This window comes from Humulus lupulus, chromosome X (assembly GCF_963169125.1).
Source record: "Humulus lupulus chromosome X, drHumLupu1.1, whole genome shotgun sequence".
In the NCBI taxonomy this organism is placed as follows: Eukaryota; Viridiplantae; Streptophyta; class Magnoliopsida; order Rosales; family Cannabaceae; genus Humulus; species Humulus lupulus.
In genome coordinates this window covers 219,719,283-219,742,294 of record NC_084802.1, presented here as the reverse complement: position 1 = coordinate 219,742,294, position 23,012 = coordinate 219,719,283, and the positions used below count along the sequence as shown (strand labels likewise).

The window sequence follows — 23,012 nt, the reverse complement described above, 5'->3', positions numbered from 1 at the left end:
AGGATTTAGATTTCTTGTACCCTACAAACAAGCGTGGATTCAATCACTCAGTTAGGAGTACAGTTAGCAGATGAACATGTGGACAAAAGCAAGCGAGTAGAACATCTAGCTAATGTTGATGTGAGCAGCTCGAGTTAGGACTTGGCTACTTGTGGATAATCTCTAGATTGCCTCTCATGGCAATAATCCAGTTCGAGACTTGTACTGGCCAGATTACCTTTAGGATGCTTTGAAGTTAGTCCAAACTAAAGTTCATACACTCTTCGATCACCAGTTCGATTAAGATGTTCAATCTTGTGGAAACCTGGTCAGGACGTAGCGTGAAGGATCCCTTGGGGGTCCCTTATACGCTCATTAATGCCCAGGCTATATTACACATTTATTGCCCAAGAAAATGAGAGTAATTTCCATAGGCAATCGTATCCCTATGTAAATGGGAATTATCATTGTTTACCATATTTATGCACATGGTTAATGAAACCTGTCAAGGAATATCCACTATAAATATCAAAGATAATGGACAGGAAAATGGACGACTTTTTGTAATACAGAAACTCTGCAAAAATTATGAGAAAATAATAATATTTTCTCGTGGACTAGGTGGATTTTAACCACTGAACAACATAAAATTTTGAGTGTGAGAAGTTCATATAATTCATTACGGTTTAGAAAAGAGCATTAATATCTTTATTATTGGATTTCTTAATCTACTGTTGGCGAAAAACAATGTCAATAGTTTTATGCTTTTGTTGAGAGTCCATTAGTGCTTAATCCTTTACAAGTTTCATTCAACATTCATCATGGTGATCACTTGATCAATGCACGACAACGAAATAGAGCAGCCTGGTGAGCAAGAGGTGCATCATACGGCATTCAGCAACGCCCTATAAAGCAACAGGTTGGCCAAGACGATGCTGGTAGTTCAATGGCACTCCCACCAAATCCTAATCCAGGATATCTAACAGCCATCGAGATGGAGAATTCCCAATTAAGGAGCCATCTCGCTAGGGCTAACAGGTAGATTGAGGAGGTCCTGGCTCAGTTACCCCCTCTGGAAAATGACGTCAATGTTGGAAAGAGGAAATGTGGGTCCCATAGGTCCCACAGGAATAACCGGCCCAATCCCAGTCATTTTGTCAAAACCGCAACTCCGAGCATTGTACCTTCAGAGCGAAATCAGTAGAGTGCTCAACTTGCTAATCATCACAGGAACCATCATCCCCATGTTAGTCGTTTGGTCAGAATTGCGACCCCCAGCTCCGTGCCTTCCGCACAGATTCCAAGGAATGTTCACAACAACCCAACAAGGCAAGCTGGGACAAATTCACGGAGAAAAAATGCCCTAGCGAATCCTCCCGCGCTGCGATCAGAACCACAGACACAAAGGACTCGGGAGATCGGGGTAGAACTGAGAAGAGCTAATTTAGTCTGACCTGATGGCGCAAGGATAGCCTCGCTGATATGACACCTGCCATCACTGGTTAGACATCCAACACCACCGCGCCCATAGAGAGATGCTCCAGTTCGTAGGGATAGCAGGAGAAATCCTCCCCCGTCAGTGGACATCTATGTCCCACGACCTCGCACTGATATTCCAGGTCCTCGATCTCAGCCGCGAGTCATAAGTTTCACTAATGGAAGTTACTGGATGGAGAGCCAGTGTGGAGGCAGGTCTGGAAGCAACTTGAGGAATCATATAAGTTTTGTACAAATTCCTCGTTCCGATCTACATCCTGACCTGCGTGACCATCTGAATTTACAAAGGAGGTATCCAACTCGCAATGATGATATGAGTTATACTCATCCTGGGGGAGGTTCATCTATCGTGCGCGATAATGGGAATGTCCCACCTAACAAAGCTCGAACTTGGAGGGAAAACAACCCATCAAAAACGTACAATAGGATGGGGGCTGGTGAACAGCCCCCAGCTAACCTAGAGACCAAAGATCCAACCCTTGAGGGAATGGCCTTGATGGAGGAGTAGATGAGAAAGCTTTTATCTAGAAAGGGAATTGATGATTGTAATCCCGATGAGGAGCTCGAGCCTTTCTCCCCAAACATTGTAGTAGCTCTGTATTCTGTTGGCTTTAGAATGCCAACCATGCCTACATTTGATGGAAACTCAGATCCATCCGACCACCTTAGGATGTTCAATACGCTGATGATGGCCCACAAGGATGGGTTTGACCTAAGATGTATTTTGTTCCCTGCAACTCTGACCGGACCTGCCATACAGTGGTTCAAAAAATACAAAAGACATTCGATCAGCTCGTGGAAGAAGTTGTCTTCTGATTTTAAGAGAGGGTTCCAAGCTTCAAAGGAAACTCGCATAGAGGCCGACTCATTGGCCAACATAAAACAACAACCTAGTGAGTCCTTAAAAGCATATCTTAGCAGGTTCACCCACATTGCAGCACGAGCAAGAGATGTTGATGATAGCTCCAAGCTCATGGAAATGAGAACGAGAATCATGGTAGGAGGCGATTTATGGCAGAAGATTCATCGAAAAGGAGTTAAAAGTGTAGACGAGTTATTGGCCTGGGCTCAGGAATGGATAAACTTAGAGGAGGCATCATTTGCTGTCGCAGGAACCAACCAAGTCCTTATTCAGCCTGCTGGAACGGTAACTGATGTTGCAGCTACGAATCAACCCGTTACCCAGAATAACCAAGCGAGAAACAATAAGAGGAAAGGGAATGGTGAGGGCAACCAGAGCAACACAAAGAAGAACAAGCCCGAGGAGAAATTCAGGCCCATCTATGCTACCTACACTGACCTGACAGATACACGGTAACATATTTTCCTGGCAAACTCTAATCTCCTTCCATGGAAGAAACCAGAGCCATTGAGGCACCAGCAGGCGAAGAGAGATCCTTCTAAGTTTTTCCGATATCACAATGACATCGGCCATAACACTGATGATTGTTGACAATTGAAGGACAAGATCAAAACTCTCATCTGAGCTGGACCGTTAGCCCAGTATGCTCGAAACTGAGCCACTCCCAATCATTCAACTAGGCAGAATTCTTGTCCAGAGAAACTCCAATTGGTCAACCTAGGGCTCAGATAGATCAGAGGAACCGAGTTGACCCTCCTCCAATAGTATGAGGGGATATAACCACTATTGCCGGAGGACCTCATTTTGTGGACACGAGTAGTGGGGCCCAAAAGAGGTATGTCCAGGAGCAGAAAAATCATAACGACATTGAATTTATCCCGGAGCAACGGTTTTCAAAACAACAGTGGTTGGAAATCCAACCAATCATTTTCACGGAAAAGAACTTGAGCCATGTTCAGTTCCCACGTAATGACCCGTTGGTGGTAACCGTTCAGCTTGCCAACTGAAGGGTACGAAGGATATTGGTTGATAATGGGAGCTCAGTAAATGTGATATTCAGGTCCACTCTAGAAAAGATGGGATTATCCGTAACCGATCTTAAGGTGACGTCAATGATGCTATACGGATTCTCTGGTGAAGGAACAACAACCATAGGGACAATCGGGTTGGTGGTTGCACTAGGGTATGATACACGAAATTTTACTAAAATACTCGAGTTCATTGTAATCGATTTTCTGGCTGCGTATAACACAATTTTAAGATGACCCGCACTGATGGTTTTTGAGGCCATCACCTTGATCCGACACCTGGTTATGAAGTTTCCCTCAACGTCAGGTATATGTACCGTGAGAGGAGACCAGCTCACTACCAGAGAATGCTACAACATTTTCATGAAGGGGAAATCACAACCCAGGCAGCAGGCAATGGTCATAGTCAAGGGAGGAGAGGAGCCCCGGGTAATGGAAGTTACCCATGGGATAGAAGAACCTCAAGAAGGAGATAATGAGGTCGCCCAACATAACAACATTGATCTGTGGTTAGGCGGGGATAGGTCTGAGCTCCAAGTTTTGGAAGAGCTCGAGGAAATCAGTATCGACCCAGAGACACCTTCAAGAGTTCTAAAAGTTGGGAAAAATCTGAGAGCTGAAAGAAAGAAGCTGGTGGAATTCTTGAGAAAGAATCTGGGCATCTTCGCCTGGTCACACGAACATATGGTGGGAATCAGTATGAATGTAATAATGCATTCTTTGAATTTGGACAGGAATGGGCCTGCAAAGTCCTAAAAATGAAGGCTCTTGGGGAGAGAGCGATCAGAAGCCTTAGAAGAAGAAGTAGCTCGCCTACTTAAATGTGGATTTATCAGGGAAGCAAAATATCTGACCTGGGTTGCTAACCCCATTTTGGTCCCGTAACCAAATGGGAAGTGGAGAACTTGCATTGACTTCTTCGATCTCAACAAGGCCTGTCCTAAGGACTATTTCTCATTGCCTAGAATTGATCAGCTGGTAGTCGCAACAGCTGGTCACGAGCTTATGTCTTTCATGGACGCATATTCTGGATATAACTAGATCGCGATGAACCCTACTGACCAAGACCATCCTAGCTTCATGACTGAGCATAACATATACTGCTACAAAGTTATGTCATTCAGGCTAAAGAATGACGGTGCAACATACCAATGATAGTTAACAAAATGTGCGTTAACCAGATCAAGAAAAACATGGAGGTGTATGTCAATGATATGCTTGTTAAATAAAAGACTGCCAATAACCATGTGTCTGACCTAGAAGAGTGTTTTGGCGTACTAAGGAGGTACGACATGAAGTTAAATCCCCAAAAGTGCACTTTTGGAGTCTCGTCGGGAAAGTTTCTAGGGTTTATAGACAACACAAGGGGGATAGAGGTGAATCTAGAGAAAATCATATCGTTATTGGAAATGCCTTTGCCTAGGTCGCGTAAGGAGGTGCAGAGTTTAACTGGAAAATTGCAACCCTAAACTGCTTTGTTTCAAAATCCACTGACAAATGTCTCCCATTTTACAACTTGCTCAGAGGAAACAAAAAGTTTGAGTTGATCGAAGAATGCAAACAGGCATTTCACGACCTGAAAGCCCACCTGGCTGAACCCCTCGTACTATCAAAACTGGCCTCTGGAGAATGTTTGCTCCTATATCTGGCTATGGCGGATAATGTAGTCAACACCATGTTAGTTCGAGAGGAGAATCGAGTGCAGAAACTAGTGTACTACGTAAGTAAAAGACTTCTTAGAGGTGAGTCCTGATATCATTTAATAGAAAAGCTTGCGTTTAGTCTTATTTTGGCTTCAAGAAAGCTCAGAGCATACTTTCAGTCCCACACCATCCACGTCTTAACCAATCAACCTTTAAGGCATGTCTTGCAAAAGCCTAAAACATTGGGATGTCTACTAAAGGGGCCATCAAATTCAGCTAGTTCAAGATACTATATATGCCACGCACAACGATCAAAAGTCAAGCCCTCACTGACTTCGTGGCCGAGTGCACGGATTTTCAAGCCGAGACGATAAGAGAACCGATGGAAGAGTTGTGGAAAATCTTCGTTGATGGATCCTCTAATGAGAACGCATCAGGAGCTGGGATAATTCTGATCTCACATGAGGGGCATTGATTCCATATTGCTCCCAGGTTTGGATTCGATGCATCCAACTGTCGAACTTCTTGGGGATGGCGTCAGCGGGATGACGTGTCTGTCTTGCGCTTCCCGAATGGAGAGTTCATATTCATTTTTGAAGGTAGGTATTCTTTCATGGTGGTGAGTCCATGATATATTCTGGTGTAACAAACTGGGATGCATATATGGAGCTAGAGATATCATTTGGGTCTCAAATGGTGGGATATGTTCATTGAGCTGGGCTATACACCGTAACAGCCTTTATCTAGGTTCATACGAGACATTCTTGGTCACTGTGTTGGTCCAGGCCTTTGCTTCAGGTCCGGGTTCTCACCATACTTTGGGTAATCATTATTTATTGGACCTAAGTTGGGTCTAGGCCTACTCTGAGGGTTAACAAAGCCCATTTGGTGGTGCCACGTGTCCTTGGTAGAAAATATGGACAACATTCACCCTCCCAAGTCTTCATTCGTGTTTGTGCGATGGAGACTTGCTCCTTCATCCCAATTCAATCTGTTGGGGGCCAACTGACCAACCCCAACCTTTTGAATTCCAAAGGCCTTGGGCATGTGTCTCCAGGTGGGTGGCAAGTTGACGCCACTCGCGCCCTGAATACATGTGGAACCCCTTCATTGTCCTAGGTGACTGATGCGTGTTAGCGCTTTTCTCGAGGCATCTCATCAAGGTAAATCGATGTTTTAGCACTCGAGTGGTTTAATTAATGTAAGCTCGTCCTCCGAGGCCGTCCAATGTAGTTTTTCTTGGGATACTCAATGTGAGCTGTTAGATTAGAAAGGCACGGATTACAGGTCTGTTTGTATAAATATGCATACAAACTTCTCTCTTCACTTTTATCATATTTGAATTTTCAAACCAGAGAGTGAAGAGATTTTCCTATGAATGTCCGAACTTGCAGACGAACTTCATCAACATTTATTACAACTCCAAGCCCACTTATTCCCGTCGAATCCACCTTCCATTCATCAAGAGGAGTCCTTCACCTCAACTAGCCCATCTGATAGTGTTGACGAATTGCTCTACTGCCTTCTCAAATTCAAGGTTGAGTTTTCACTGTTGATTTCGCCCTTTCATCACCAAGCTTCAAACTAAAGTTTCTCAAGTAAGTGTTTCCGACAATCTCTCTACTTTATTGCCTTAGTAGTCTCTGTTAAGATTCTGGTTGTTAGGGTAATTGCCACCATACTGGGTGGTTCTAGGTAGCATAATAAGTAGAAAAATTAGCTTTTAAGGTGATTTCCCATCAAAATGCATGTTGTGAATATTAAAGTGTGCTAGGCCGCTTCGAATCAACGAACCCGGACGCCTTACAATCGTTTAGGTAAATTTGTTCATATCTACAAAATTGTTTTCCTTTTAGTTTCCGACTTATGCTTCCGGAACCTTATTTGTTCCTGGAGCTCTGTTTGGAGGGAACTTCTCCAAGAAATTTAGGAGAGTTTCTGTACCTTAACCATTTTGTTCGGCTTTGGTGCTAACTGCTTGGTTCTTTCTTCTTCCTTCACTTCCAGGTCCCTGATCATGGTTGGTATTACTATTTTTCTGGAACATGAAGTTAAAGCAGCTTCTATGGTCCTGGAAGGGCCCAAACTCCCTACCAACAATACTTGGGAGATGGAGATAGAAGTAAACGAATTCTAGAACTACTGAATGTTCAATGAGCTCGAGAAATACTTTGACATTGAGTCAACTCAAGGACTCTTTTTCAATAGGCTAGCCCGGATAGAAGAGAAGGCCCACACCGACGTAGGTGGGTTCGGGGCCTGGAGCACGGGCCACATCAGTGCCAGGGCCAGTCTCCCATTACATGACTACTTCGTGAGGTTTCTCATGTTCGTGGGAATTTCCCCGTTCCAGATTCTCCCCAGGCGTACAAACTTCTTGCGAGGTGGTACGTGTTTTGTGCATGGAAGGAGATGGCTGAACCTACCCCCACGGAGGTATTTTACTACTACCAGCTGGAGCCACAGTTGAACTCGAAGGACAAGAAGTGAGACATGTTTTATAGGTTGAAAACTAGTAACGTTGGTATGGCACCTTCCAGTACCTGGAAGCATCCCTCTGATGTTAGACACTATTGGTTCATGACATCTGGGTTCCTCCTTGACAAAAACCCAACTCTGGTTATGGACTTCCAGCGTGTGGGTAAGTTTCACTTTCCCACTTTATGCTTCTTCTTTTCTCTTTCTTTATCTTTTGTCAGATACTCATGTCCCTTTGAACAGGTCTGTACGCCCAGACCCGGATGACTAAGTTCATCTTGGACAGGAAGAAAAAATAGGCCACCTTCAGTGCTGATGATCTGGCCGTTGGGGGGTTAGTGAACACGGACAATCTTCAGGTGGTCGGATTGCTTGCTGGCCATCAATTAACGAGTGAGTCAAAAGATCCAATAAACACAAATAGGAGTTCATGAATACTCAGGATTTATACTGATCTACAAATAATCATCTATTATGATAAGAATCAAATCGTTATGTCAAACAACAAGTTTATAAAGATAATTAATTCTTATCTGTCCTGTCATATATATTCTCTATTATATACAACACCTTTACTAAGGTGTTTATCCACATAAATAATCTGAATCTAGATCACTCGTACCCCATATGCTTAGTAAAGCGCACTTGTAACATTCATTAAAGATTATTTACTTTAATATGTTACTGACTATTTTATTCATTATTTATGATCTTAATTCTCTCGTACTAATACAAGATCATATTCTCATGAATGAATAAGGAATTTTCTTGACATTATCATATAATTAATTCAAACAATAAATATAATATTAAAATATAATAAAATTGTTCTTTTTATTTAATTTAATAAAATATATTTACATGCTTTTAGGGCATTAATCCTAATACTATAAACTTGGTTTTCCTCAAGGAAGCAAATAGTCCTTTGTGGTTGCCGTTGTGGGGCCTCTCTTCGAGGTGGATTATTCATGTGTACTCTTATTCTGGTACAACGTGACCTTGACACATGTTTTCCTGATGGCTGGGGTGGCCTAGCCTGTCCATGTCCTTGATGTGCCCCCGGTGAGCCCTCACGATCACTCCTTTGTTCGGGCCAAGCCTAATGGCTTCTACCCTGAATTCCACACTAGCACTTTGGGCAGGCCCCCTCAGGTGCCCTTCCCCCAGCTCAGCTTCCACTAGGAGCTCGCTGGGGTATGTCTCGAGCTAGAGACAAATTTCTAATAAATGATGGAGGATGCCTAATTGGAGATGCAAACCTTTTGAAAAGTTCAATATTAGAAACCCTAGATGATAATCAAGAACCTTATTCAAAGTATGAATGCAAATCTTGATAATCAAATAACCATGTTCATGGTATGAACGCAAATCTTGAAAATAATGGATTGAGTGATTAAAGATTATAAATGAACTTAAAAACATTTAATCATCAATACTAACAGCATAAACACAATAGAATGAAAAAAAAATGCAAGATTAGGGTTAGATAGATACAACCATTTGTATTGAGCCACTTGAATCTTCAAACATGGGGAACTTCTAAGGCTTATACACGAATTAACTTTGCTATCCAAAATCTTTATTCCAAGTCTTCCATTTGTTGCTTGAAGCTTCAGCCAAGTAGAATGGGATTTAGGATTGAACAATTCTTAAAAATTATGCAAGTCAAGCAATGCTTGATGAGTTTCTTGGAGAAAACTTTGGTCTTTGGGAGCTAGAGAGAGAGAGAGAGAGATAGGTTAGGGAGAGTGATCAAGTCGTCCAAAACTCTATGAGAACCCTTTTATAGTGTAGGAACCGTCATTAGATCTAACCATTAGGATTAGAGATAATTAACTCGTCACTTGGAGCTTATTTTACCCTTTTGTACGGACATGGTAGACGATACGTCGCCTGCATGTAGGCGATGTATCACCTATGGGGCTTTTGAGCCCCTTCACATTTAGGCAATGCAACACCCTTAGGAGGCGACACATCGCCACCCTCTCTGACTTTTGACCCTTCCAATGGTCCTAAAATTACTCCAAATGATACCAAACTTTTTGGGGATCCTTAGATACCTCCATGTATCACTTTAGACCCATAAAATTCACTTTTAGATGCCTACTACAAAATCTCATGTTTTCACTTCAACTTAAGTGAAAAATTGTTAAGTGTTTTGCACCTCATTGTGTAAACAACTTAACCATTATATTTAACCAATCTAAACATTCTCCCACTTGGTTAAATATAATCCTCTCTTCTTAGCTCATACAATATTGGTGCATAAAATATAGTACCTTTCGCTCGAGTAAACCTAGCGTCACAACGCTTGGAACAAATAAACCTTAATCACCTGATGCAGAGAACTCAAGGTACTTCTTGAGGACTAAGCACCTGCGAAGCAACACTAAGTTCTCGAATTCCAAAAAGATGAAAGGTTCCCAAGACCTGAGTCCTCTATACTCGGGCCCAAGCCTTAAGTTTCCTAAACTTAGTCAAACAAGACCCAAGTCGCATGTACTCGGGCACAAGCCTTAAGTTGCCTAAACTTAAGCAAACAAGACTCGAGTCCCCTGTACTCAGGAACAAGCCTTAAGTTGCCTAAAATTAAGCAAACAAGACCTGAGCCCCCTGTATTCGGGTACAAGCCTTAAGTTGCCTAAACTTAAGAAAACAAGACCCGAGTTCCCTATACTCGGGCACAAGCCTTAAGTTGCCTAAACTTATGCAAAAAAGACCCCATTCCCCTATACTGAACTCAAGTCTAAAGTTTCCTAAACTTTGACACAAAAGACCTAAGTCTCCTAGACTAGGCACGCAAGCTAGAGAACTTAGAGTTACCTCCCAATGACCTTGAGCCGCGAAGAAACACTATGTTCTCGAGTTGCCTAGACTCAAGCACAAGTCTCCTAAACTCAAACACACATACGGTGGATAAAACAGGGAAATAAATCAATTTTCACGTGATTTCGCATTACGTTAAAAATCTTGAGAAAATCATTGTACATTTATTAAGTCCAATTTGTGTTATTACTAAATGTTGTATATAAAACATTAAATAAAAGGCAAAAAATGCATGTAAATAGAGAAAAATAGTCATTCATAAAAAGAAAATAATACAATATTGCTCTGGGGCTCAAGCATTAGGTTGATTATACCACAAATGAGTGGCTCGAAGGCCTATTTACAAGAACCTAATAAAAGAAGCCATATTTTTCTCTGGGAGGAACCTTAGTGAGAAGGTCAATGACGGGATCGGCTTCAGGAACTCATTCGGCTTCCACGGCGACAACAGTAGCAGCTTGCGCAACTTCAATAGCCTGGAAGCGCTACTCGAAGAGAAAATGAGTGCCCTCAGCGTCCCTAGTGAAAAGGAGATCCATGTCCCTATTATTAAGTCAGGCAGCATAGAAGGCATCCTTGGCCAGGGTGTCCACTTCCTTCTCAAGAACAGCCATTTTCTTGCGAAGAAGTTCCACCTCCCGAGAAAGTTTCTTCTCATGATCCTTGGCGGCTAGAGCCTTTTCACGGGCCTTGGAAGCATTATCTGCTTGATGAAAGGCTTTCTTAATGGTCGTTGTAGTCTACTGTTGGGCTAGGTCAGTTTCCTCCTTGGATTTTCGGGACTCTACCTGGGCTCGAAGGACCTTGTCCGTAGCCTCCCGGACCTTCTCCTGGGATTTCTCAACTAAAACCTTGTCTCCTCTTGTGCTTTCTCCATTGCAACCTTGACCTCCTCTTGAGCTTTCCCCATGGTAACCTTGGCCTCTTAAGCCGCCTTGGTTGCAGACTACTCCAAAGCCCAAGAGCAAGCCTTCTCATCCTCCAGTGATTTCCGCAGATGGGCCAGCTCTTCCAGGGGTGTCCCAACCTTAGCTTTCAGGGCTGCGCACCTGTCTTGGCTCCACTTGAGCTCGTAGGACTTCTCCATAATTATACCTCCAAGCCGGTGGGCCACCAAATCCGTGTGAAAGAAAACTAAGGACAAATCATTGGATGGAAAAAATCACAACACAAATTCAAACAAATGTTAAAAGGCTTACCCTCAAGGAGGCATATCAGAGGGTGGAGACAAGAGAAGCCTCATTATCTTCATCCAAATGGGAGAAGCTTCAAGCAGTTCACTCGCACATTATGGAGCTAACTGCCTAAAAAAATTTTGCCACCAGCCGAGCCACAACCTCGCTGAGCTTCTTGGCAAAAAGAGTCTCCAACTCTACCCAACCAATGGGAGGATTCAAAGGTCTGGCTTTGACTAAGAGTCTTCGCGGTCTCATGGATGTTCTGATTGCCCTCCTCCATGCGTGCATCAAAGTGTTGCACCATGGCCAAATACTGCTCTAAGAGATCCCCTCGTACTTCTCTGGATAAACCAGCAAGTGAGGACGCACACCCACTGGACTCTCCTTAGCAAGAGTTCCAGCATCCTTGGGGATCTTGACCACCTCTGAATCTCCTGCACCACCAGAAAGAGACGGTGAGGATGGTACTTTAATAATGGGTGTGTCCTCCACCTGAGTTTCCTCAACTTGGACTGAGGACGTCCGCTGTTGCTTCGAGGGTGGAGAAGGTTCAACCCTTTTGCAAAGCATCTGGGATGATCCAAGCTCCCCAGTAGCTTGCCTGATGGCACAAACTACGTCAGGCAGACCCATGTGACCTAAAAGGAGAAACACAATTGTTAGTGCCAAAATAATTAACAGAAAACTAAGTAAAAAATAGTCAAAGAACGTCGAGAGCATGTGAGCTTTTTCGGGAAGCCCCACCACTGGACTGCTCCTCCAGGTGGAGCATTTAACGTGCAAACTCCCTCATTTGCCTCCCCATCTTTTGTGTTGTGTTCGTATCGTACTGAAAAAACCATCTCACATGGAAGGATATCACGTCATCTACTGGCACAAAGCCCTGAGGATGTAACATTCTCTTCGGGTGATGGAGATATAGGTCAATTAAGTCTTGATAGTATTGATACTCCTCTTGAGTCCAAGGACAGTTCGAGGTGAGACCACACCAAAGAGGCAACGGAGAAGCCCACACATGCTCGCGACTTACCCCATCTCCTACATGTTTAGGGTGATAGAAAACAAGGGGGATTAACCTTGATCTTGGGAGGACAATTCTATGCCCACCTGGAGCTCCTCCTCAGGCTCTTGGTTAGCCGAGCTTCTTGAGCTGCTTGGACATCTTGAGCATTCTCGAATCTCTCCTCCAATAGCCGATGATTATACTGGGAGTGGGCCAGTCTGTCGATGTATTGAATGTGTCGCGAAGCCAATTCACTAGACTTATTGGAGTTCCGGTACTGAGTCAAGTCTAGGTTGTTAATGCGTTGTCCCTCCTAGAGATAACCCACAACAACCAGATTCTCCTCCATAACCAGTTGGCTCAGCTCCACCTCCACGTCCAGAATAGCATTCATTGCTTCCAAGCGATCTTCCACTACAAGAAAAAATACTTTCAATAAGACTGAAAAAGTATTATCAAATCGGAGCACTTTGCATAACATTTTTCCATAGTTATATACATGTGTTATGGTATAGCCTACGATAACACTTTTGTTGTGTTATTTTAATAGTTAGATAAGTATTTCATTATGCTATTTATAAATAGAATATATAACACTTTTTTGTACTTATAAAGTAGTGTTGTGATACACTTTATAATAACACACTTTCTGCATTATAGAAAATAGTTTGCATAACATAATTTTATGCTTATAAACTAGTGTTATTGTAAAAGATACAATAACACATTTTTTGTATTATTCTAATATTTGGATAAGCTTGAATTATTATTATATAAACCTATACATTATAATTATTTTTTATTGCTTTAATTCAAACCCGCTTCATTTAATATACTTAAGACACCCTTAACATTGTACAAATATTTTTTTGAGTACCTTAACATTCAAAATTATCTAAAAAGCAATCCAAACGTCTTAAGATATTCAACATTGCCTAATTAACATAAACAAAACATTCTCATAATAGTCAACAAAATAGTCTTAAACAGTTGCATATTCAAAAGTAAAGGTAGGAATTCATGATCTTCCAAATGTCAGCACACCAAAGCCTTCCAAATCAGATTTTCTCTTGCACTTCACTTGTTGAATCTGGTAAATAAAACATAAAAGAAAAACTAATGAGGTCATGAAATATCATATCATTCATCTAAAATAGTCAATAATATCATGACACAACCAAATTTACAATAATTGAGTTTGAATAATAATGAAATTATTATATTACACACATTACTATAACTATCTATACTCAAGTGACCTTAGAACTTTAATTAAATGGTGCATAATATTAATTCAAATTGGCCCCATTATCATTTTGTCTTTCTCATCTTCCCTATCAAATCAATCAAATAATACTATCATAATCTTGAATTGCATATCGGTTAATAGTGAACAAGCATTTATATAATCAAATAACCAAATAAATACCTCTCGGAATAACCTTTTGAGAAGGTCATGCAACTGTTGAACCAACAGCTTCTCGTATAGTTTGTTAATGCATCCTCACTGGTATTATCAAACTACAGGCCAACTTATTGCTCTACACAAAGCACTACCCAAAAACAAAGGCAAAGGGTTGTGTATGCAGCTGACTCCTACTTTTGATGCCCTGATGATGCCATAAGAACAGAACACAACCACAATAAACATAGACAACATACTTATTAGCAATATATATGTTCTTCTTGATGATTTTATGTATTATCCAAACAAAAGAATTCCCCAGAAAGTGTTTACTAGTGGAAGTGCCTGCCAATCACCACCCCAAAAAAGTCCATATTAGTATGTGATGCACATTTTGGTTCAGTTGAAATTTTGCACAAACAAGTTTATCCCACAAAAAGAGAAGTTCGGAATCAAGACAAAAAAATATATTTGAACCAACCTGAACAACATCTGCTGCAACTTGGCCTCCCATGAATTGGAGACCATTGCCAAACCTGTAGAGCAGACCGGCCATTAAGGCCCATTCCAGTCATTCATATAAGCCTTGAATGATGATTTGGGTAAGTCTAGCACAGGGTAGTAAAGGAATGTGATGTTGAGGATTATAGCAAGGACAAAACAAGATACTGAGAAGTAAAAGAATGCAGTGTAGACAACCAAGTGAGGAACCCCATCTTTCAATGTATGCCATTGATCATTTGTTGCCAAGTTGAAAGTTGGTGAGAATAGAGAAAAGCAAACACCAGCAAAGCAACAAATGGACAGTCCAATGAGTGCTTTTCCCAAACACCTGTAGCAAGAGTTATAATTATTAGTTGTGATAGAGAATCTGAGATGTTTGGATTTGAATGTCAGGTGATGAACGTCCAAATATTGTTGTGTAGTATTTTTGCAACACAAGATTATCATTTTTCATCTAAATGTGAAAATTTTAATTGATTTTCCATACTGAAAATTATTGTCTTTTATAGTGCCGTCTATAGTGGTACAACTAGTTTTATGCTCATTCTCATTATCCTTAAGTGCACCATCAAACAAAACAATTTAAGTAAAAATTGCATCACTCAACAAGCTCGATGATTTTCTTTTTAGAAATGAATAAAAACAAGATAATTCTTAGATAACCTTAACTTTTAATGAACGAAACATACCCTTCTTTAGATGAAAAACCTTCAAGCTTTTCTTTATTATCAGCTGCATTAGATGAGTGGACAGCAGAAGCAAGGCAAGTTGCAACCAAGAAGCAGCCAACGCCAGGGAAAAGGATCTCGACTCTATTAATTCTATCGTCTAAAAAATAATTCAAGGTTGTTTCTGTCACCATTAAAGATCGCAACAGAAGCAAAAAATTCAGTATCTATAAGAGCAACACAGACAACCATCAACATTTAGAAATGGTCAGAGAGAGAGAGAGAACGAAAGAAAGGACCTATAACAACTGTTATGCTTACAGTGATCACATTTGTGACTGATAGGCCAACAAGAGCCCAAGCATACTAAGTTGAGAGATTTCCAAGGCTAAGTACCACCCCTCCTGCCATTGCAAACTTCACAGAAGGCCAATTATCCTGCACCAATCACCCTAACATGAATCAAAACCAATTACATACAATACAATACAACTCCATTATGGCAAACATATGAAATTTTCATTATGTTGTGTTCCTTATCACTGGTCTCTCCAAACATCACCACATTCATCAGAGAGAATAGAAAATGAATGAACTAAACTTTATCCAAATATATGCAAGTGTTGAATATTTGTGATTCAACACTTGTAATGAGCTAAAAAATATAATCAATACTTAAGAGAAAATGAATTGGATAAAATGATCTCTGTAAATGTACCAGAGATATGAGACTTTATTATTTATAGATGAATAGTACAAAGATACAAAGAGAGGGAAAAAGGAGCTGGAAACCAAGAAGTGATTAACAGAAAACTAACCACACTAATCAGCTAACTATAGCTGAACCTATATTACAGTTAGAGCTAACTAACTACATGTGCTAAAACTTAAGCCCAAGCAAAACAATCAAAACCACCCATTTTTTTTGGGATATTTAAGCCAAAGCAAAAAAATCAAAGTGACTCCTGACTTAAAGGGTGGTGATAAACCATTTTGTAGACAGAGATCATCCTATGCCTATGAGGATTCTCTTTCACTGTCAAATGGTCGGGCTACCAATTCTTTAATGTCATTGTCGAATCCAATGGTGCTTGTTCAGCAATGACAATGGTCATGGAGGGACCTGTAGTGGGGGATTTCCTAAACTAAAATGATAACTTAACACTGACTTAACTTAAGTTACAAGGTCAAATCAGAGAACACAAACAAACAAAAAAATCAAGAACAACACCATAAGAGGGCAATCTTTTTCAATAATCAATTTGTTCAAGTCTGAAACCACAGAGATAAATATTTTAAAAAATGAAAATGGGAAAGGAGTTCAAATCCATTACAGTTGTACATGGAAAAATATATCTAGCATTTTATCTTAAGTTATAGAATATACGTACCTTTGTGCATGAGTTTTATAATTGAGGCCCTGTTATTTGTTGTATAAAAGAATATATTTTTTTCTAGGAATACATTTCCATAAGTTCCCTTCAATGCATCACAAAAAAAATAAAATAATAAAGTCAACTAAAAAAACCTTACACCAAAAAAAAAAAACACATTATCTTAAATGGATAATAAAAAATAAAATATTATATGGGAAGGAAATAAGCTATTGTAGGTCATATCAAGATCAAACAAATAGATAACCTCACCTTTCTTTATGGTTGAGGATGTTGTAGAGGGAGAGAAGAGTGATTTATTGGGCATCTCACATAGTTGAGACCAACATAAAAACCAGTGGCCTGAAGGGAAGAGAGCGAGAGAGTTAGAAAGAGGAACAAGAAAAATGGGGGAAAACTCTCAAGTTTCTCCATAGATACTTGTGGGTTTAATTTCATAATACAAGTCCTTGATTTCTTAAACAAAAAAACAAACTGGCTTTCTCCTGGAGCATAGGAGCAGTTAAGAGGATAAATTAATTAGAAGATAGATGTTTTAATTAGGGCTTCATTTGTTATCAAATGAGTGGGATGACAAAAGTATAACATATTACTCAAACTAAAGAAAAACAAGTAAACAAGCAGTTGGTATGTACAGAAACTAATTAAGAACAAGAACTCTTCAAACATATACTTTAACACTGAACAAGAACTAACACATACACAATAGTTGTGCTCTCAAGCTTTCTCTCAACACATAAAACTCTATGCTCTTTCTTGTATTCTAATACTTACAACCTCTCTCTAATTTTTCTCTCTGAGTTCTCTCAATCTAAAACAATTCAAACACAAATAAATAAATATATATATATATGTATACACATATTGCTAAGCCTCTTGTTTTACGTAAGGCAGCTTGCACATTGCAAAACCAACAATAAATCACAGGGAGACTTCTCTTCTTCTTAATATTTTTTCTTTCTAATGTAGCATAAATAAGAGTACACCATAAAGGAAAACAAAATCACAAGACCAATGGAAATGTATTTTACCGAATGCTGCTTTTTCTTGGCAAGAATTTGCACCAGTTTGTATAATTTTTGAAGAACTTCCTCATTAACTCATCCACAACAACATCTTCTAACTGTGATGGCAAATATCATCAAGTCAAATTTATATAAGAGGATTAGTTAAATCCAAAGCTTTACAACCTTAATTAACAATCAGAATACCTTCAAGACAGATTGCTTATTAGCTTTCCGAATGTGAATATTGGCAAGGAGAAGAATTAGATGTTCCCTCTGGTTAGCAACATTGCCTTCCTGGTTAGAAAACACATTATGAAAATTCAGAGAAGCATCAAAATATGAGCAATGCAGAAGAAAGAGCACATAGTCCAACCATGGAAAACATAAATCATAAGTACTTGGCAAAAAAGGCATGAATAGCCAAGTAAAGTCATATCTCAACCTTTTTCTAGAGATTTTCTAGTTAAAAGCTATCTCCTCTAACATCTATTTTTTTTTATAAAAAAAAAAACCTCAGAGCCATAGATAGTTTTCCAAACCATGAAATAGTCTTAGGAAGGGTACAATAATCAAATTTAGAGCACCATAACACCAGATGAGGAAATTATTGTTAACTAGACATTTTTTGCCTTTGAAAAAGAGAGTAATGAAAAAATATTATTTTGTCAGTTAGGGACAAGTGAAGACAGCCATCTAATAGCAACACTGAAATAACAAAAGAACCATATTTTGTTCTCATAACTGCAATATGAACTTTGCTCAATACACCAGAGCATACATTTAGTTCAAATATTGTTAGATATTAAATGTTTCATGACAGCCATATGTGTGATAATTAGGAAAACCCCACTCTGAACTTTGCCACAGTTGTCTCAAACAAAATTAAGAAAAATTTATATAAGTTTCATGCAAGTCAATACCTGAAATCAAGAATTTCAACATCTAGGAGTAATTATACACAATTATGTTAGGAAAAGAGATGCTTACCGCCCATGTAAAAAGAAGGTTGACTTTTGCCCTTTCCTTTCCTGTGTTCACCAACTGAAAACAGACAAAGTCTACTAAGTAACTTTATAACAACAATATCAAATTCGTAAATTTATGACTACAATGTCATATTCTAGATCATGCCGAAATATTCACATACTTATTTAAGTTACACTTATACATAATTTAAAAATTAATAACAAAATCAATTCACACAGGAGAAAATACAAGGAATGATATTCAGCATATAATCACATCGAACAACATACATGAGCAGGGGAATTAATTTCAATAATAAAGAAGGGCAGGAAGAAGCATCTCCTTTTTAAAAAATGTAATCAAAGGACTCATTTAACAATATACCCAAGTAGTAACCTAATACTCGCTTCTCTACTTATGCTTGACATAAACAACTCAGCAGAAATTTTAGGCGACTTACTGATTGTTCAACATGGATCCAATTCATCTGCCATTGATCCCATTTTCTGCATGAAGAGGTAAGCAATCCAATTCATGAATGAAGCTTTTGAAACTCATGAAACAACTTCAGTTACTAGTTCAGATCACATCAAACAAATTAGTTTCAAACACTACTATAAATAAGTAAGCAATCTAATTCACCAGCATGCATTACAATAGTCATTATAGCTTAATCAAGGAAAATAATAATTAACGCTTTCCTTAAATATTTCATTCTAATGAGAACTTGGCTAAATATTTGTACTTATTTGGCTGCAACTTGTTGTTTTAAATTTTCACCTCAAATTTCTTGTTGGAGTGAGCTGATTTTTTTTCTGGAATTGCATTGATTCCTTGTTGCGTTGGGACACACCATTTTTTTAAGACACATGCTAGGGCTTACATGTTTTTCTGTTGTAATATCAAAGTGTACCATTGATTCGTTTTGCACCTTCTAGATATTCCTCTATTATATTTGTTGTTCTGACAGAAAACTTTTGCATTCTTCAGGAAACCTTGTTCGTGGTATAAAATGAAAGAGATGACTGGTAGTGGAATTTTCATCGGCAGTGGAGAAAATGAGGAATCAGAAGCTAGTAATGCCAGTGCTACCCCAAAATAACAGAATTGGAATACACATGTATCAGGTACAAACAATTGGTTCTGATTACAATTTACAAAACTGTGTGGTGAGTGTCGTTCTAGGGTAAACATATCAGTTAATGTTTCATTTAATGGTTAAATAATTTAGTTGAGAAAATATATTTATTTAATGCTCCGAAAATAATTTAGAAATAAAAAATTTACATAGTAGAGTTGTATAAAGACAAAAGAAAATATATCAAATACACGATGGAGATCAAAGATTAAAGAACATAAACAAATAATAATAAAAAGATTAACAATCGTGTCTTGAAATTCAACCCATTAGGGCATCGAAACCCCCCAAATGAGTCCAAAAAAGACTCACATCTCACTCAATCACAGCTCACACACTCCACATTCAACAATCCTAGATCACAGCAATCAATTTATCATCCAAAAGAAAAAATGATGCCAATAAAAGTTACTCACCCTTACACTGCAAAAGAAGATCAATCAGGGGTACCACGATGTCATCCTCGTCACCTTCCTTAAGCTAAACCCAGAAAAAATAAAAATAAATCCAAACGTACCATTTGGTTCTCGCCACTGTTCTTCCAAGTCACACGAGCCCACAACCCCGCCTTTGCTCTCCCACAATCGCGACTCCATCGCCGGCACGACCCTCGCTAGTGCGTCCCCACTGTCGCAACCATTTTCCTGTAAGCCTCGACTGTCGCAACTCATCTGTACCACAATTATAAAGTACCTAAACCAACTTATTGAAAAGTAATTCAAGGAACAAATCTCAAATTCAAATTCAAACTTTAACTAACCTCTTGCTTCACATTCTACCAGGTGAAAACATAGACAGAGAAATCCATTTACGTATATATGAGTTATAAGAATGGCACATTGATAATACTTGACATCCAGAAAAAACCATGACAGAAGACATTACTAGTAAACAAAGTAAGAACCTTTAAACAAAGAAAATCAAAGAGAAATTAGAAGCAGAGAATCAAAGAGAATAATAAAAGAGAATCAAAGATATCCACTAGATAATTAAATTACCTTATCCATTGACCATTCATACTCCAAGTCTAAGGAAAATACACTTTCTGTTTTTCTTTCCTACTTAAATGGAAAAATGTTTTTGTTGATGGATCCTTATTCCTAATCTTTCAATATAAAAAGAATAATTATATTAAAATTATATGTGGGTAGAGGTGCTGATATAAAAAGATAATTGAGATCCAATGAACTGACATATGTGAAGATTCACTTCACTTATATTAACTGGCTTTCAATAATTTATTCTCACAAGATAGAATATCTCATAAATACCAAACAAAAACAACAGAAAATCTTTCTCATAATGTAAAAGGTCATCCAAAACATTCAAAAACAATATCGTGTGGTCCATATGGTTTGGTGTCACACAACTAGTAATGAAGTCTGACACTATAATTCATCCAAATTCCCTACATCGTGAACTCTTCTCATGTTGGCACATTCAGAAACAATTGTTGTAAACTGAAATATAAGCTAATAATTGCTCTAAAGTGAAGAATTTAGAATTAATCGAGAAATAACAAACAGAGTTCAAATAAATAGATGTCTATAGCTTTTTTTTCCATTCAAACATTCAATCAAACATCATAACTACATTAATTATATAGTTAAAATGTATATTTTATAAACACTTCCATTCTCACAAATGAATCACAGATAATAGAACACCACTATCAAATACACACATTTTCAACAAAATCAGTAATACTCAATCAAATTTATTGAACTATAAGTTATTTTCTAGAAAAAAAAACTCATCGCAGAAAAAAAGAGAGAAAAATACCAAAATATTTGTTCCTGTCACTGTGAGGGAGATGGAGAGGCTGAAATGCTCGGCTTGCATGGCTCTAGGCTAGAGAAGGTGGCTGGGCAACGAAGAATGCCTAGACTGAAGGCTGGATGGAGCTAGCTGGTCTCACGCAAGGAAGAAGAAGGCTTGGCAGCACACAGGGAAGAAGAGAAGAAGAGCTGGCCTCCGATGTCGTCGTTCGCCTATGGTGTCGTGTGAGGGCTTAGGCACGCGTGGGTCAAAGCTTCGACGGCCTCTAAAGATCCCTAGCCGGTGCGCGTAGGGGAAGGTAGCGGTCGGACTCCACAAAGACACAGGCGAGAGAGAAAGAGTGAAGGAAAGAGGTTTGGTGGGAGAACGAGATTCGAGAGAGAGGAGAGAGAACGATGACGAAAAAGGAGAAGAAAAGAAAGAGAAAGAGATATCTGAATTAAGTGAGACATAGAAAATTAAAAAAGAATACAAGAAAAAGAAGAAAAAAGAAGGAAATAATGAGAGAGAAGGAGAGAGAAAGAATGGGAAGGAAAGGATAACACATTTTTTAGTCTGGCGCTTATAATTTTTTAAGGCCCGCCATTTGTTTTTCCAATTTTCACTTTACCGCTTTTTTATATTATCAATTATAATACTTTTTAAATAAGCTTATATTAATGTGTTGTATAAAGTATTATTTAGTGTAGTGTTCGAATGCCTAAACGAATGGAGAATGGCAGAAGAGACCTAACAAAAAGAAGGTACCACATAACGGAATGTGACCGGAGTCAGAGAGCAGAAACTCAGAAAACCAGGAAATACTTACCAACCCTGGAGAATTCCCGGATGAGAGTTGGGTTGGCCCGTATTGGGAAGCCATTAGTGCAGAGGAAGTGCTCCTCATAGTCCTGGGCATGGCTTTCGTTATGATGAGTGGCCTTGTGCGTTATGAAGGCATACTTCATCATGGTATAAAACCCATCGAGGTCACTTCCCATTTTCTTTGGGCAAGCCTAAAAGCTATAGAGATAAATAATCTCAGCTGGAGAAGGCTCGGGTCAGTTCCCTCTCTGATACAGGACGTACAGGCTTGCAAGGACCTGGTATCCATTCGGGCACAACTAGAATGGAACAATCCCCACGTACTTCAAAAAATTAACAAAGTACTGGCAAGGAGCAGGGATGCTCCTGCCTGGAGGTGTGACTGACTCAAGGCCTCGAGACTGTGGACACTGCGGTGTGATCATTTTGTTCCTCAGAATAGACAAAAAAGGAACTCCTCTCCAATCCCGTACTGTCTCATTATGTGCTCTAGCGCCCCAAGATGCTTTAACTTGCTAACAATATGCTCCGCCTCGAATCCCGCGGACGTGTTTAGCTTAGTGGGGTGAGGAATCAGAGCAATGTTCACCTCCTCCTCCAACATGGAGTTGGCATTCTGCACTGGCCTCTCCGCCACAGGAGCAACTTCTCTAACCACCATGGCTTGTGCTGGTATCTAGGTCGTTGCCTATCTCCCCTCCAGTTGCCTACCTCCTCCTCGGGAAATCTCAAGCAACTCCCTATCAAATGCGTAGAATCCTTGCTGGTGAACTCGTAGAGTTCCTCAGACATCTGAAAATGAAAACCAAGCAGTTAGCACTTTGACCCAAGGAAAATAGAAAAAAACACGAGA

At 39.4% G+C, this 23,012-nt stretch overlaps 1 pseudogene; it reads right to left on the bottom strand.

The window, feature by feature from the left end:
- Positions 1 to 13,929: 13,929 nt before the first annotated feature.
- Positions 13,930 to 15,569, bottom strand: LOC133806779 (ureide permease 2-like; annotated as a pseudogene).
- Positions 15,570 to 23,012: the final 7,443 nt, after the last annotated feature.